Genomic DNA, 18,053 nt, shown 5'->3' on the forward strand with positions numbered 1-18,053 from the left:
GAATCCAAATCCACCAACACTCACATTACATATAAAATGTATGTGTTCTTTGCATGAAACCCACATACTTCATCTATTTTCTTTTTAAGATTTATTTATTTATTGGAAAGTCAGATATACAGAGAGGAGGAGAGACAGAGAGGAAGATTTTCTGTCTGATGATTCACTCCCCAAGTGAGCGCAAAGGCCGATGCTACGCCAATCCGAAGCCAGGATCCAGGAACTTCTTCCGGGTCTCCCACACAGGTGCAGGGTCCCAAGGCTTTGGGCCGTCCTCGACTGCCTTCCCAGGACACAAGCAGAGAGCTGGATGGGAAGTGGAGCTGCCGGGATTAGAACCGGCGCCCATATGGGATCCTAGCTCATTCAAGGCTAGGACTTTAGCTGCTAGGCCACGCCGCCGGTACCCATCTATTTTTATTAAAGATTTATTTATTTTTCTATGTGAGGCAGAGTTAGAGAGAAGGAAAGACAGAGATCTCTCAACTGATGGTTGACTCCCTAAATGGCTGTAATGGCTGGAGCTGGGCTGGTCCAAGCTGGCAGTCAGTAGCCCCTTATGGGTCTCCCAGGCAGGTGCAGGGGCCAAGGACTTGAACCATCCTCTGTTGCTTTCCCAGGTGCATTAACAGGAAGCTGGGTCAGAAGTGGAACAGCTAAACTGGAGTCCATACGGGATGCTGGCACTGCAGGCAGAGGCTTAACCTGATTTGCCATGGCACCAGTCCCCTCCCTAAACTTTAAATCAGCACCAGAATGACTAGCAATACCTGCTACAATGGCCTGGGCAACCTGTAGGTAACTGCTGTGCTGTATTGTATCATCAAGGGAATGAGGACAAAGCAAAGGTCTGTACAAAATGTGCAGTTCAGAGGCAACTGTTCTGAACTAATTTTTTTTAGGGGCCAGTGCTGTGGCATAGTAAACCAAGCCTCTGCCTGTGGCACTGGCATCCTGTACTGACACCAGCTCCGCTTCCAATGCAGCTACCTGCTTATGGCCTGGGAAAGCAATAAAGCATGACCCAAGTCCGTGGGCCCCTGCATCCATATGGGAGACCCAGAAGACGCGCCTGCCTCCTAATCAGCTCAGCTCAGCTCTGGCCATTGCAGTCATGTAAAGAGTAAACCAGCAAACGGAATAACTCTCTCTGTCTGTCCTTCTTTCTATGTAATTCTGCTTTCCAAATAAACTTTTAAAGAACTAAAATAAACTCATATTTCAAAAAGGATTCATTTTATCTATTTGAATGACAGAGTGACAGAGAGAAAAAAGAAAAAAAAGACATCTCCATATACTGGTTTACACCCTAGATGGCGAAAGCCAGAAGCCTAGAACTTTTTTGGAACTCCCTATTGGGTGGCAGGAGTTCAGGCACTCAGGTTCTAAATGTCCCAGCTGCTCCACTTATGATCTAGCTTCCTGCTAATGGCACCAGGAGAACCAACAGAGAATGACCCAAGTGCCTAGACGCCAGCACCCAAGCGGGCTGGGGGAGACCCAGAGAAAGCTCTTGGCTTCAGGCTAGCACAAAGCTGGCTCTTGGGGACACTTGCGGGATAAACAGTGAAGAAAGAACAATCTCTCTCTCGCTCTCTCTCAGTTTGGAACTCTGGTTTTCCAGCTTTGCTGAGTGGAACCCAAGCTGTGAGTGGTTCCAATGGGGCAGGATGGCGTGGCAGCATTACTGAGGAGAAGGTGCAGGATGAGGGTGGGTGATTGGTAAGGATGGTGCTGGAGCCACAGCACCTAGGGGCCACTGTCATGGGGTCGTCTTTGCTATAGAGATCCCTAGATCTGCAAGAGGCTGGCAGCTTTGCTTTGGGCAGCTCTTCCAACGCGGGTTAGCTCTTGGGTCAGGTCAGGCTGGGCCAGTTCATAGCATCCACTAGGAGATGTGAGAACCACGATGGGGTACAGGACAGGCTGAGTTGGGTCACAACACAAGCCAGTGCACATTTGTGCCAGAACTAGGGGCAGGCCAGGTCAAGCCAGGTTACATGACAGGCCATGCCAGGGTGGCCGTAGCACCCACCACCACATGTAAGACCTCAGGTGGTGGGGGACAATCCCAGTAGGGGTACTGAAGGAGATCCCCTGCTAGGCCAGTGTACCCACTGCTGAGCAGGAGACCTAGGACATGGGGCTGACCAGACTTGGCAGGGCTACAACACTTGTTGGCCTGCATTGAGCTGGGTTAGCAGGAGTCAGACTGGGTCAACTGGCTATATCCACTGGGGCATGCATGAGCCAGAGTAAGTGCAGGCTGCTCAGGCTTTGCTGCAGCATCAGTTGGCATGCTGGGAATGGGAACAAATCCTGTGAGACTACACTACGGAACCACCTAAAAAGTATAAGATCTGGGCCTGGAAGCAGGCCTAATTGGGACACTTGGATACCCCTCTATTGGGGTACAGCTCCCACCAGTGAACATAAGAACCAGGGCTGAGGCAGGCCTTACCAGACAGGTGGTTGCACCCATTGGCATAAGTAAGGGGGGACAGTAGTACCGGTCAAGTGAACTAGGCTGCAGCTCGCACTCACGTGTACAAAAGTCAAATGGGATGCGGGATAGACTAGACAGTCTGCTGCACATGCTGGCAAGCACAGGAACTAGGTTTGGGGGTGGGCCTGGTGCGGTTATTAGGGGTTGCTCTGACTAGGCTACAGTTCCCATTGATTTACATGAAGGACAAGCGTGTGGTGCACAGGGATGGGCTGGACCACAGTATCCATTAGTTTGTGTAAGAGATGGGCTGCGGACAGAACTGACCCAGAAACTGCAACCACCAGGGGCGGGGGGGAGGGGGAAGCAGTGCTGAGGTGGGTGAACAACTGAGCCAGACTCCACACTGGCTGACACACAAGACTCAGGTCTGGGCTTACCACAGATAAGGTTGCTTTGGGGACTTCCTCCCCATACTCCCAGTCTGGACCACTGGACTCAAAACACTAAGCACAGGGAAAATCACAGCATCTGTGGTCTGACCGTGGAATGCGTGTGTTAGAACTGGGCCTCCTCACCTGCTAATGGCAGTGCAGTGGATGACATGCCTAGAAGCACATGACAGACTTGACTGCTAACTGAAATCCTTAGAGGACGTCAGGTACCATGGCAGAGGATGGAAGACAGAATAAATTGGACAACTCTCCTGGTCAAGCTTTGACAGCAAGTATCCAGGCAAATTGAGTCTCTAAGGTGAACTATTTCAGCCAGTGGACCTTGGAAGGATTTCCTCAACCTTGGAGCAATGAAGTCAACAACATGTCAGAAGTGTTGAAATCACTTGAGCAGTACCCTTGGAACATGCTCCACATCAGGGACCCTGGGATGACATCAAGTGGCCGTACTGCATCCCCAGGGTGCTGATGCAGTTGGGCTGCTGGAAGTGGCCCTCCTCCCTTCCTTCCCATTTGACCAGGTACAGGAAGAAAACAAAACAAGAAAAGAAAGAAAGAAAGAAAGTGTGAGAGAGAGACAGTGAGAGAAAGAGAGACAGAGACAATGACAGAAAGAAAGAAAAAAGAAAAGGAAAGAAACAAACACTTGGAAAATATGGTCTCATCCACTTTTCCCTGTTCCTTTGACCACACCACAATCAGCAGTCCACAGGGGTATACATCCTTTTCCACTATGTAAACATCAGCAAAATAAAATTAAAAAGAAAAGAACACAAAGATCTAATGCATTGCTGGTGTTTTGAATGGATGAGTAAGGATTGGCAAGGATGTTGGAGGCTTAGGTGGGAGATGCACTCTCCAAAAGGTGGAAAATAATTAAGAAAGTATTAATAACACTGGCATGGGAGCCTATTGGCTAAAGTCCCCGCCTTCAATGCACCAGGATCCTATATGGATGCCACTTCATATCCTTGATGCTCCACTTCCCTTCCAGCTCCCTGCAGTTGAAGATAGACAATTGTGGCCACCAGGAGAATGAACCAACAGATGGAAGATCTTTGTCCCTTCTTCTCTTTGTAAACCTGAGTTTCCAATAAAAAGCATACAGAAAATTTCTTTTTAAATTTGCTCTTTTTATTGTAAAGTCAGATATACAGAGAAGAGAAGAGAAAGAGAAGAAGATTTTCCCATCCAATGATTCACTCCCCAGGTGACCACAACCACCAGTGCTGTGCAAATCCAAAGCCAGGAACCAAGAACTTTCTCCAGGTCTCTTATGAGGGTGCAGGGTCCCAATGCTTTGGGCTGTACTCAACTGTTTTCCCAGGCCACCAGCAGGAAGCTGGATGAGAAGTGGGGCTGCTGGGATCAGAACCAGTGCCAATATGGAATCCCAGCATGTTCAAGGCAAGGACATAACTGCCTCGCCACTTCCCCTGGCCTAAAATAAATAAATCTTAAAAAAAAGAAAAAAGGCAAAAAAGATACTCCAGGTAAATAGAAATTGAAAATGAGTAGGGATTAACCATGCTTGTCATAAACAAAGTAAACTTTAAGACAAAAATGGTTAATGAGACCATGATCCTATACAATGATGATGAAATCAATTTAACAGACAATATAACCACTGCAAATACATATACCCCGAATGCTAGAGCACCATTTAATAAACAAATTTAGTCGATCTAAAAGGAGACTTAAGTTGTAATAATACCAGGTTAATTCAAACTCCACTTTCATCTATGAACAAATCAACAAGACAAAAAAGTCAACCAAGAAATAACAAACTCAATACACACAAGGACCAAGTGGAGCCTGCTCCTGTCAGCAGAGCCAGTAATTTGGACAGGGAGAGGGTCTGAGGATGAAGCACCAAGAGAACAGTCATGCTGGAAGTCTCTCCAAAGCCTCCCTTTTTCCTCCTTTCAGTATTCTTTCCCCCAAGTCCTTTAGCCAGAAAACAGCATGCCAATGAGTCCCATTAGTCCAGGTGCTTTTAGCCACAACCCCATTTCCTGTTACTGCTCAGCTTAACCAGTGCTAATTAACTCCTTCCCTACAACAGACCCAACACACTTGTACACTATCCCACCTCACACTTGTAGAATGCACATCCTTTTCATCAGCACATAGAACAACAGGACTGATCATACAGTAGGCCACAAAACAACTCTCAACAACAATTTAAAAAGACTGGCTCCTGTCTTAGGTCTGGCCAGGCTCAGCTTTTACAGCCACTGGGAGAGTTAACAAGTAGATGGGATGGACGATCTCTTCATCTTGGCCACTCTCTCTGTCACTCTTCATTTCAAATACATACAATTAATCTTTTTTAAAAAAGTCACTTGAATGAGACACAAAAGAAAAACAATGGTTGCTACAGAAATAGAATCAGTCAGAACTATTATGAACATATACCCACAAATCAGGAAATTTGGAAGAAACTGATAAATCTACAGGAACATGTAATTTGCCTAAATTGAGTCACAAACACATAGAACACTTGAACAAATAACTGGTAATGCAATAGCTCAGGACCAAATGCCTTCACTAATGACTTCTCCCAAACCTCCAAGAAACAGCTAATACCAGTTCTTGTCAAATTGTTTTGAATTACTCCAGTAGTATTTTGATAGGCCAACAGGCTCTTTCTTGGCTGAGAAAGAACTTGATGAGAACAATTCCAGTCAGGGTAACTACAGAAATACACACAGGGGCGGGAGCAGTGAAGCAGGCTGATCCTCTGCTGCAGCACTGGCATCCCATATGGGCACTAGCTCATGTCCTGGCTGCTTCACTTCCCAACCCAGTGACTGGGAAAGCAGTGGAGAATGGCCCAGGTCTTGGGAACCTGCACCCATGTGGGAGACGAGGAAGGAGTTCCTAGCTCCCAGCTTCACAATGGCCCAGCTCTGGCCAATGCAGCCATTTAGAATGGAAACTCTATGTAACTCTGCCTTTCCAAGTAAAATAATTTCTTTCAAAAATACACACAAAAAATACATAAATACATACACACCCTGGCACAAATTTAAGGATGAAAAGAGATTTGCAACGAAAATTAAGAAAACACTGAAGAAAAACCTGAAGATACCCAACAACAAAATGAAAACAATGCCAAAGAAAGAAAGAAAGGAAGAAAGGGAAAACCCATGTATAATCCCTCTGCCCCAGGGTCTGCACTGGCAGCAAGTCGGACTCAAGAGATGAAGCTAGCATGCAAACAGTCACTCTGATGTTGGAAGGAGGTCACTATGTTAGCCACCATGTTAAGCGCTAGCTCCCTAAACCACATTTTTTTTAAAATGATGAAGTTACACAGTTGATTGGGGTGGGAAGGATTGAGGGTTAGGGGAAAGTGGGTGAGATCATTGTTTCCAAGTTTCCTTTTCTCCTCCTGTCTCTGGGGGCAAGGGAGGAGATGAGAAGAGAAGCTGCACTCAGCCTTCCAACTGCCTCAGTACCTGGGGTGGGGAATGGCCACCCAATATCATACCAGGGTCCCAATGGGAAGCATGCTCTGCAGGTTCTGCTCAAGTAACTTTAATAGTTCTGAAATGCTGTTAGTTTTATTGCTTCAAGGATGAGGAAATCCATCCAAGGACCACTGGCTGACACAGTCCACCTTAGAGTTTCCATTCGCCCAGATATATGCTGTCAACACTTGGCTGGGCTAGTTGTCCAGTTTGCTTTGCCCTCCTTCCTCTGCTGTGGTAGCAGATGTCCACTGCACTTCCCAGTGGACTGGCATATCCTCCATGTGCACCTGGGTATGCCATCCATTACTCTGCCTTAGCTATTGTGGAAGCCCACTTCTGATACTTGCACTCCACAGTCAGTCCACTGGTCCTAGGATTCAACACACGGTTGCAATTCTGAGTGCAGTGGTTCAGTTGGGTGAATCCCACAGAGACTTCGACTCTGCTGAACCCAGACCTGACTCTGTGTGTGCTTGCCAGTACAGGGTCTGGCTTAGTCTGACAACACATCAGCTTGTGCTGGGTTAGTTCTGTGTCAAGCCCACCTCTTACACAAACCAATGGATGCTTCATCCAGCCCAACCCAGCCCACTACACATTTGATCCTCAAACATACCAGCAGGAACTGTAGCCTAGTCAGAGTGACCTCCCCAAAATCACCATCAATGTACTTCTCACTATGTGCAGCAGACTGCTCCTGTCTGACACCATCCCATTCAGCTCTTGTATACATCAATGGGCGTTTTAGCCTAGTTCAACCCAATGAACACCGTTATCCAGCCCACACTCATTCCAGTAGATGCCACTGCTTGGCCAGACAGTCCCACCTGCAGCCCTGCTTCTCATGCTTACCTGTGGGAGTCACAGCTCATTAGAGAGGAGCCCACAGTTTCCCTACTGGGAGATCCTGCACTCTCCTGGTGGTTCTGCAGTCTAGCTTGACAGGAGTTGCCCCTAGTCCCAGCATTTGCCAGCCCTGACGCTGTGGCAAAGCCCGGGCAGCCTGCACTTCTTCTGGCTCATGCATGCACAGTGTTTATAGTCACTTGACCTTGCTGCCTTTCCCAGCTCACATGCAGCCCTATGGGTATTGGTCTGGCCTGGTCTGCCCTCAGTCCCAGTTCTCACTCCCACCAGTAGGAACCCCTGCTGCCACCCTATCATGCTAACCCACCTCTCCCTGGTCTCACATGTACTGGCGGGTGCTGCATCTGGTATGGCATGGCCTGCCTCATCTTGGCATTTGTCAGCTGATGCTGCAGCCTGGCCTGGCATGTTTTGTGCCTAATTCTAGCTCATGCTGGTGGGAACTGCAGCCTAGCCTAGCCTAGCCAGCCCTCAGTCACAATCCTAAATGTGAACTGGCTGCTGTTACAGCCCGACTAGGCCTGTCCTGCACCCTGTCCTGGTTCTCAGCTCTGCCAGTGGCTGCCAAGAACGGGTGCAGCCTGGCCTGCCCCCATATCTGAGCCACAGGTATGCTGGTGGGTACTGTAATCAGGCCTGGGCTGGGCTGCTCCCTGCCCTGGTTCTTGTGCTTACCTGCAGGGACTGTGTCCCGACAGAAGTGTTCCCCAAGCTCCTCTATCAGATCTCCTCCGAGTTCTTTCAGAAAAGCAGAAATTACACCATCACATGTGTGTTCTCAAATAGTCGGAGGTGTCCTGGCTTGAAGAAAAGATGAGACTTGCAGTTAGATGATGATACATTAGGAAACCTTAAACCAACCTGAAACAGGAAAAAATTGACATAGTGGCAGACTACCCATACTTCATGTATGATTAGATGAGAGCATAATATGCAACAGAGACATTAGGATAAGTTGACTTGAATTTGAAAAAGAAAATCTCAAGGAGTTACTTTGGGATGAAACCATCATCCTCACTGCTAACACTCTCCTTAGGAATCCACACAAATGAATCATTGCAACCAAGGAAATCCAAATGCATGGAGTATCCTAATGCATCAATGAAAAACGTCCTCAGGTTGTTGATTAAACTACAAAAATCCTTCCAAAGCAGCTGGAAGATGGCCCCAGTGCTTGGGCCCCTACCACCCTCAAGGCAGACCCTGATGAAGTTCCTGACTTGGGCCTGGTCCAGCCCTGATCTTTGAGCCATTCGGGAACCACAGGGCAGCTGAAACATTTGTCTGTCTCTCCTGCTCTCTCTGCAATTCTTTATTTTTTTTTAATTATGTTAGCTTTTTTATTATTTTATAATATATTTCAAAAAATGACCTTACAGATGTCTTATCTGCTCTATAAGACCTGGAATAAAAGAACACTTAGAATTAGAACACAGAGACATTAAGCTGTAATACTCACTTGTACTGAACCATTACTACCAAAGTGTAAGTATTTTTTTTAAATAAGCAGATGTGCGGCTATGCAAAATAAAATACAATCTTGTTAAAACAGAACAGTAAACTTGACTTTATTGGCTATAGAAAGGAGGTGGTTTTGTTTTCTTTCTTCAACACATCTGGTTCTGGCAGCAAGTTGCATTATACATTTAAAGCAGTGTGTGCCCTGAAAGCTCATAGCTTCTGTTTGTGCGTATAACTTGGATCAGAGACCAGACACATGGAAAAGCACTGTTCTCAACACCCTCAACATCTCTCCTTCCAGGAGGTCACAATGCTAACAAACTCAAGACTTTCCTTGCTGATGGTACTTAGTAATTGTTTTAATCCAGTTAACACTGGATGTTTTAATATTCTCTAAAAGAGAAGTGATGAAAGCGTGTAGAAACCCTCCAGGGTCCAATTTTCACTTCCCATTCCCCAAGTAGTAAAATAGCAGCTCTACATGTTATAAAAAAAAACAGAGATCATTTCAATTTCTTATTCGTTTTTTAACCATAGTAACTTTACAATGCTTTTAGATTTAGTTGAATTTCCAAAATGAAAATGTCAGTTGTCAAATATTTTAGGAATTTATTAAAGTATTACATACAATTGATTTCCTTTTAGCTACCCCTCCCCCTCAAAAAAGTATATATGGTGTATGTGTGTGCATTTACTTATCTTACCTTCACTAAAGTTCTCTTTTTCTGGTTGGACATGAGAAACCAGTTTAAGCAACCAATGCTTGCTTTTATTTCTATTATAAGCAGTAATTCAGATCTTTTTTCACTAAATATGACTGCAGCATTTTCATAATAAAATGCACAAAAGGCAATACCAAAAAATGCCTTCTGAACAGGCTTCTGCCAGGCAACCCACGGAAGTTAGACTCTACCAAAGTGGCACTACGACAATATAGGCATCCAGTTTCTTTTCCTTTTTTCAAATTTATCAGTTATTTACCACAATTATTTTGTCTAGTAGGAGACAATTTCATGCTGGACTTAACTCTTAAGAGTTGACATAAACCAAACCTGGACAGCAGTCAACTAGAATCACATTCCAATGGTCTCCAAACATACTTGGCTAAAACACATCTTTTCTTCTCCTTGATTGATTTTGCATTAATTTTATTAAACGTATTGCAAATAACATTTCAAAGTTTTTCTCAGAGCTTTTTCTTAGGGGACTCTGCAATTCTTGCCAACAAGTACCTGGTGAACTTGTAGACAGCGCTGTTCCTGGCTCCCCAGCAGGTGGCGGCCCCGCGCCCTGGCCGCACGCCCGCTGCATCCCGCCGGCAGCACAGAGGCTCGCGCGGCCCGGGAGCGCTCGCCCCGCAGCTCGGGCGGCTGGCAGGCGGGCTGGCGCCGGTCGCGTCGGCCGGCAGCAGGGCCCATGTGGAAGCTCCTCCCGGCCGCGGGCCCAGCCCGAGGTAAGGACAGAGAGGGACAGAGGGCCCGGGTTCGGAGGAGCGCCAACGCGGGGAAGGAAGTCGGGGAGGGTCGCTTCCGGTCGGGTCCCCTTACCTTCCGGGGCACGGCGGAACGGGAAGGAACCCGGGGGTCTGGCACGCGCGTGGTGGTCCCGGCTGCGCCGTGGCGGGGAAGGCCGGCTGTCCTCGGTCCCGGGGTTGGGCGGGTGGACGCCCGGCCCTGTCCCGCGCTGTGCAGTGGCCGTGGGACCCCGGCGCTGTGCAGTGGGCATGGGCGGTGGGGCGGCTGGCCCTTCGCTGAGCCCTGGCTGAGGTGGCTGAGGAGAAACAGGTGCACGGAGAAGCTGTCTGTTGTTTCAGACGCGTTTCCGTGCTGTCAGCAAGAGGGGACAGCCCAGACTTTTTCTTTTTGAAAGAGAGACCAGAATCTTGCATCTCCGAGTTCACTGCCCTAGATGTGTCCAACACTGAGGCTGGTCAGGCCCAAGCCAGGAACCCCGGGATGCAAGGGCCTCAGTTGCTGTCTGTCAGAGTGCGCCTTGGCGGTGCTGGGCTGGACCCCCTGCACAAACCTGGGATGCTGGTGTCCCAGGGGAGCTGCAGTAAAAGCCAGGCCACTTCACCCCGCCCCTTTCTTGTGTGTCTGCACTTCCCTAGTGGAAGTTGCTAGTTGCCTGCCTGCTGTTTGTGGTCCTTATTGGCTGATAAAACGGTAAGCCAGTAAACCCATGATTACCTGTGTGCTCAGGGTGTTCACATTGTGATTGGGAAAAAAAGGGTCTCCCGAGATGCAGTGTTGACTGGCTATGTAAAGAGGTTTAAAGAAAAAAAAAAAGAAGGTGATTTCTTTATTTCACTTGAATAAGAGCAGGAAAGACAGAGAAGTCTTCCATTCTCGGGATGGCCTTCATGGCCGGAGCTGGGCCAGTGCAAAGCTGGGAGCCAGAAGCTTCGTCTTGTCTCCCATGTGTATATAGGGGTGCAGGAAACTTGGGTCATGCTCCACTGCTTTCCCAGCCCAAAGCAGGGAGCTGGATGGGAAGTGGAGCAGCTTGGGGTTGAACCAGTGTCCACATGCGATGCCAGCACTGCAAACTGAGAATTAATATGATCTGACCTCTGAAGGACTTTTGTAAATACCAATACAGGCATTCCTATGAACTTGCACCAGAGCAAGGCCAGACCATAAAGATTTCAGTTTGTCTCATGGCCCTCAGGGTTCCTGTGGATGTGTGGAAAGAAGACAGACCTGAGACAAATTGAGTTTGGCACAGCATACCTGAGGAAAGGCTTCATGAATCAAGGTGTGGCCTGAGCCAGTGGAGGTTGAGAGAGCAGTACCCAACAGTCCAGCAGACGGTAGGAGGTGACTTCCAGAAACAGCAGGATTGGTTAGTTGCAGCTTACTGTTGGCCTGGTCTGAGCGTGCAGTGAGAAGGCATTTGCCCTGCAGGACCTGGTCTGAGTAGGTGACAGGCTGAGACTTAGCCATCTGTTACAGGGATAGCACTGCTCAGGGCAGACATTTGGCACTGTATAGCAGGGCTAGCCTGGGAGTCCTGTTCAGCCTGTCTCCAGCTGTTGGGTAAAGTGCACCCTTGGCCACAGCTCAGAGTTGAGTTACTGCCACCTGTGGGCAGACCTAGCTTGAGTCCAGGGCTCAGATACCCTGGATGTTTGGGCAGTAAGTCAGAACACGTATCCCTGTCCCCCAAATAAGTAAAGTAAGGTAAAAATTTACAAACGAAGAATAAGGGCTGGTGTGATGGCTCAACTGGCTAATCCTCAGCTGTTAGCACTGGGATCCTATATGGGCACGAGTCCTTGTTCCAGCAGCTCCACTGCCCATCCAGCGCCCTGTTTGTGGCCTGGGAAAGCAGTCCAGGACAACCCAAAGCCTTGGGACCCTGCACTCAATATGAGAGACCTGGAAGAAGCTCCTGTCTCCTGGTCTCAGATCGGCACAGCTCTTTTGTTGTGGCCATTTGGGGAGTGAACTAATGGATGGAAGCTCCAGTCAAGTTCATATTGGGACTTTACTTGGGATTTCAGTAAATGTATACTTTGGGAAAGTATTAATTCCTTTCACTGTTGTTATTCCTTGAAAGAAATGGTATGCCCTTGCATTCATGTAGGTGATCTTTTGATATTCCTCAAAAGGGGTTAATAGAAAGTGTGAGCTTAATTTATGTAAAACTGATTAACATTGAAATAGCAAACTAAAATGTTTTCTTGGCATATCATGAATTTTATCCTATATAATGTACACATTTATGTATGTGTGTTTGTGTCTCATTATTTTATTCCTCTTAGAACCATACAGACTTTTGACTGGCACTGAGTACGTCGTTGGAAGGAAAAACTGTGCTATTCTAATTGAAGATGATCAGTCAATCAGTCGAAATCATGCAGTGTTAAGCACTAATTTTGCTGTGACCAAGTTGGTATGTTCCTGATTGTATTTTGCTAACTTGCAGTGAGAGTTGAAATCAGTATATTGCCTTGATGTGAGAGAGAGAGAGCTGTTTGAGCATTTTATGCTTTTGTTTCAGTGACTTAGAAACTTGGAGAAAGTAAGTTGTATTTGTATTTGTTTACTTAACAACATTGACTGTTCCGTGGTGAGAGTTATTGGGCTTAGCTGTGATACATTCCTGATGCTCGCTCTTAAAGAGAGTATGTGACTGATGGACACAAAGTCTGGGTGTGTAAAGAGAGGCTCCGCAGTGGCAATGACGGTTTTCCCGGGAAAGACAACTGTTGCTTCTGATCCACAGCTCTTTTGAATGGCTTGGAAGGTATTTGTTAGCTTTCACCAGAACCACGGGTGATGAGAGTGATAAAAATATATGAATAGGGCCCGGCGCAGTGGTGCAAGTGGTTAAGGTCCTCGCCTTGCACGCCTGAGATCCCATATGGGCACCGTTTCTATCCCTTCAGCCCCGCTTCCCTTCCAGCGCCCTGCCTGTAGCCTGGGAAAGCAGTCGAGTATGGCCCAAACCTTTGGGACCCTGCACACGCATAGGAGACCTGGAAGAGTCTCCTGCCTTCGGATCGGCATAGCATCGGTCGTTGCGCTCACTTGGGGAGTGAATCATCGGAAGGAAGATCTTCCTCTCTGTCTCTCTGACATGGTGTGTGTGTGAGTGTACAGTGTGACATGGTGTGTGTGTAGTGTACAGTGTGACATGGTGTGTGTGAGTGTACTGTGTGATCATGGTGTGTGAGTGTACAGTGTGACATAGTTTGTTTGTGAGTGTACAGTGTAACATGGTGTGTGTGTGTGAGTACAGTGTGACATGGTGTGTGTGTGTGTGAGTGTACAGTGTGACATGGTATGTGTGAGTGTACAGTGTGATCATGGTGTGTGAGTGTACAGTGTGACATGGTGTGTGTGTGAGTGTACAGTGTGACTTGGTGTGTGTGAGTGTACAGTGTGATCATGGTGTGTGAGTCTACAGTGTGACATGGTGTGTGTGTGAGTGTACAGTGTGACATGGTGTGTGAGTGAGAGTACTGTGTGACATGGTGTGTGTGTGAGTGTACAGTGTGACATGGTGTTTGTGAGGGAGTATGTCCTGTGACCCTGGTCTGTTCCCTGTGTGAGCCCGTGTGTCCTCTCCTGGCCCTTTGTTTCACACGTGAGTCAGTCCCCCCAGCAGCCTTGCTGATTGGAGCGATTTTTCCTTCATGGCTGGGAGGCTCAGGGCACAGGTTCCCCCTTCGGTCATGCATGCCTGGGCACAGCTACAGGAAGGCCTTGCAGCAAAGCAGTGCAAACCCCAGGTATACCGCAGTCCCCGCCCGTAAGGGTTCTGAGGTGTCCTTCCCTGGGAGACACCATGTAGGACACAGGCCAGCACTTCCCTCCCCAAAGTACCTCCACTCCCCCAGCCCCAGGGAAGCCAGCAGCTCAGCACCCAGCAGGGCTCCCCAGGGCCAGGCAGTGCCAGGAAACACCAGGCAGTGCCAGGCAGCTACGGGTTTGTGGCCCTGACCTCAGACACCCAGACCTTCCGCAGCACAGGCTCCTGGTCACAGACACATTGAGCGAGGACAGAGCGGGTCTCCCTACAACCAGCCGAGGCTGTGGCGCCCCAGCCCGATGCTTTCCAACATCCCTCCGTTACTGCCCAGTTCCCCTCCAAACCCCGCTGCGGCCTGCTGCTGCGGCTAGGAGCCCAGTGCGGGTGCAAGGGCAGAGCAGAGGGAAACACTGGGAGGCCGTCAGCCAAACCAGGGCTGGCTGGAGAGAAGCAGCCTTAGGAAGTGCAAGCCGGGGCCAAGGAGGGACGTAGCAGTGGCCTGGACAGTGTCCCCAGTCCTGTCCGTGGGGTGTGGAGACATTGAGCGTGCGGCCGACAGCCACACTGAATACAGAAACCCACTTCTGTCCAAGCTCAGAAAACAAATGGCTTAGACGTTCTGGCCACTTCGTGCCACAGGGACAGGTCGCCATGCCGGGCTGAGTCCCCGGGCCTGGAAGCCACTGGACTCGCTGGACAAGCCCCAGGCAAGAAGCTCTCTCCTGCTGCTCCTCTCTGACCACTGCCATCACCCTTACAGCAGCTGGGTCCCTCCTGTCCCTCGGTCCCATGGTCCAGGGCCTGCACTCTCCTCCCACATGGAGGAGTTGAAGGAGCTGAACCTGGACGCGACCCCGCAGCAGGGGTCCTCACTAGAATCCGACGAGAGACCTGACAAGTGGGCCGCTGATGCTGTCACCTGCTCACGTGCGTACCTGCTGACCTGAATCCTATACTTCCTGGCTTGTTTCGCCCTGCCCACCTGCACTCAGAGGCAGGTGCAGGCTTCTGGTCACAGCCTTGGTCCTGCCACCAGGCCACCCGCCCTTTCCATCAGTGAAGCCTCTCCTGACCTGAACCCACGGCTGCTCTTACCGGGCCCCAAGTGTGTGGCTCCGAGGACACGTTAGCTCAAGGACTCGCAGGGGGCTCTTCTGGCTCGCTGGTGTCCTCAGCCCGGGGAGCAGCCGCTTCCCCTGCTGCCCGCGGGCTTGCCGGGAGCAGCGTACCCACTTCCGTTGGGCACCCAACCACCAGTTGGATGGTTTCTCCTGGCTCCGAGTGCTGGGGTCTGAGATGAGGCGTGGCGAGGACTCAGTTCAGCTCGCCTCCTTGCTGGGTGCCGGGCCACCCCCCAGGCCTGTCTGCAGCAGGACACTTGGCTCGGTCATTAGGTCTCCACCCTGATGGGCTCCCGTTGGCCCCATCACTAAGCACCGTGGGTGTGGCTGTGCAATTCTTTCTGAAGCATTGTGTCCAGCCCACAGCCCCAGGGTGGCACTCACAATCCCTTGGTGGGTGAGGCCAGGGCTCATGCTGGTCAGAACTCAGCACCATTCCTTCTCGCTGTCACGAACCATGTGACCCAAGCCCCAGCAAAGGACAGTCCTTGCAGGAGAGGCCCAAAGTCAGGCTGCCCTCAGGGCCGGTCCTTTCCAGGCTGTGTGTGTGGTGAAGGGACACTCCCCCTGCCTTGTCCCCCGCTCCTGGCAGGTGTCCAGGGACCTTTAACGTCCTTCGGCTGGCAGGTGTACCGCTCTGCCTTCATATTCACTAGGTGTCCTCCTGACGCAGGTGCATGTGCCCACTGCCTTCCCATGACGACCTTGTCTCACACCGTTCCTGCCACATTCTCTGCTGTCCAAATCAGACCTCATCCTAGGGCAGTGAGCAACTGAGGCTGCAACTCACAAACGCTGGGGACACGATTCACCCCATGCGGCCCTGGGCTCCAGAGGCTGGCCCCTGAGTGCGTGACCTTCTCTGATGTCCCCAGCTCCAAGCCAGGGCAGCCTGTCCATGCGACTGCCTCTGTCGCTGCCCCGGTCCTCGTAGCAGGTACAGCCACCATGAACTCAGGTGAAAAAAAGGGGGGGTGTCCCTGCTCCAGTGACCCCCGCTGCCCTGGGGAAACCCTTCAGGTGCCCTCACTGCCCCCTCCCTAGACCCTGTTCAGGAGGGCCTCGGCTCCACCCGGAAGTCCCCAGGTCCCTGCCGTACCTCTGCGCAGCCCCACAGTGGCTCCGAAGCCTCAGCCGGGGCGGCCCACAGTCCCGGGGCCGCAGCGTGAGAGAAGTTGGAGCCCTCCAGGATTCGCTGTCCACTGTTGGGGAAGGATTCGCTGTCCACTGCGTGGGGACTCTTCCCTCTGTGCCCTCGTGGTGCTTTGTCCGCCGTTCACACATTTCTCTGATGTGTCAATTCATTGTCATCTCACTGTGCTAAGCAGGCTCCACCTGACCCGGACCGACCCCCCAGGAGGGCGAAGACGCACCTTCGCGTGTTGAACCGAATGGAACCGAATGGAACGGAGAGCGGTCGGAGCTCCCAGGCCGCATCCCGCATGGGCTCAGCAGTGTGTCACTTGCAAACACGAGCGGCCTCTCGTAAATGTCCCACCGTGGCAGAAGAGGATCTTTGCCCTCTTCCGTCAGCTGCTGGACGTAACGAGGACTTGCCAGATGAACGGGGGCAATCGCAGAGATCCCCCGGGCCCGGCTCCGGTTTGGCCTGACCTCCGGCTCCTGTGCAAGCCCTCTCCCCAGGAGTTACCCCGGAGCTGCCCGGCGCGTGCTCCCTGCCAGCTCAGACGGGCTCTCTGCCCCGGGCGCCTTAGCACACATCTGCAGTGCTGTCCGAGTCCATGTCCTCCTGCTGCCTGCTGGCTCCCACCTCCATCCACCGCCTCTCCCCTCTCCCCATCCTTCTGTTCTCTTCAGATGTTACCTCTCTACAGAAGGAGAGCTTCCATCCACAGAATCACTCCCCAAATGGCCACACCGGCCAGGGCTAGACCAGGCGAGAGCCACGAGTTTCATCAGAGTCTCCCAGGTGGATGCGGGGGCCCAAGCATCGAAGCCATTGTCCCCTGGTCTCCCAGGTGCACTAGCAGGGAGCTGGACCAGAAGTGGAGCAGCAGGGGCTCAAACCGGTGCCCATACAGGATGCCAGCTCTGTAGATGGCAGCTGAGCCCACTATGCCACAGTGCCACCCCCACATCGTTCACCCACACGAACCATACTGCGTCCTGATGAGGTGTCCCAAGGCCAGTCGCTCGGTACCCGTGCTTTGTGTCCAGACAGTTGCTGACACAACCTGTAGATGCAGCGAGCTGGGAGTGCGGATGCCAGGGTTGCTTGGCCATTGAGTAGAAGCCAAGGTCCCCAGGCAATCCCTGGCGCTGTCCGGATGATGAGAGCTGGCACTGGCTCTCTTCCCAGGTCTCCCATGACCAAGCTGGACCACAGCAGGCCAGAGGCAGCACTTCACATCCTGGTCTTGCAGAGACTCTGTCCCCAGAGGACCCAGTCCCTGAAGACGACTCCTCTCCCAGGCCCCCTGCCCCGCTCCCCCTCCCCCGGCTGCAGGGGCCGCAAGGGGCCGCACGCAGGGCCCTCCATCTGTCAGCTTCTCCCCAGCTCTGCGTGCACAGGGCGGCAGCAGAACACCACCCGAGCGATGGCTCACAGGCCCCACTTGTTTTCTCTTTCCCCAGCAGAAGCCTGTCTACACTTCAGTGCTTTTACATCCTTTATTAAGTGAGAACTCAGTCTATTTGATTTATAATTGAAAATCATAAACTATAGCATTCACCTACTGTTTCTGTGTTTCCGTGCACTGGCGAGGCGCTACAAGGCCATTTCATCACTCAGCCTGGTAATTGGCATGAACCCACATCAAGATGCGCCGTGGCAATCCCCGAGGCCCACTCGCGAGCTGATGCAATGCTGTGAGCCTGAGAGCAGAAATTTAGCAAAAATATTATTCCGTGCTGACTTACTCTCTAACTCGGGCTTCGTACAAGGTACTGGAGCACAAGGCCACTTCATTAGTGGGGGTTGAAGGAGGAGCGCTGGGCCCGGTCG

General features: G+C 50.7%; 1 long non-coding RNA gene across 1 annotated transcript; it reads left to right on the forward strand.

Moving 5' to 3' along the window:
- Positions 1-10,071: 10,071 nt before the first annotated feature.
- Positions 10,072-16,528, forward strand: LOC121167088. The gene is made up of 3 exons (XR_005885536.1): positions 10,072-10,161; positions 12,475-12,605; positions 16,417-16,528. It is a non-coding gene; the product is annotated as an uncharacterized LOC121167088 (long non-coding RNA).
- Positions 16,529-18,053: the final 1,525 nt, after the last annotated feature.

Source organism: Ochotona curzoniae, unplaced genomic scaffold (assembly GCF_017591425.1).
Source record: "Ochotona curzoniae isolate NIBS_2020 unplaced genomic scaffold, NIBS_Ocur_1.0 patch319, whole genome shotgun sequence".
NCBI lineage: Eukaryota > Metazoa > Chordata > Mammalia > Lagomorpha > Ochotonidae > Ochotona > Ochotona curzoniae.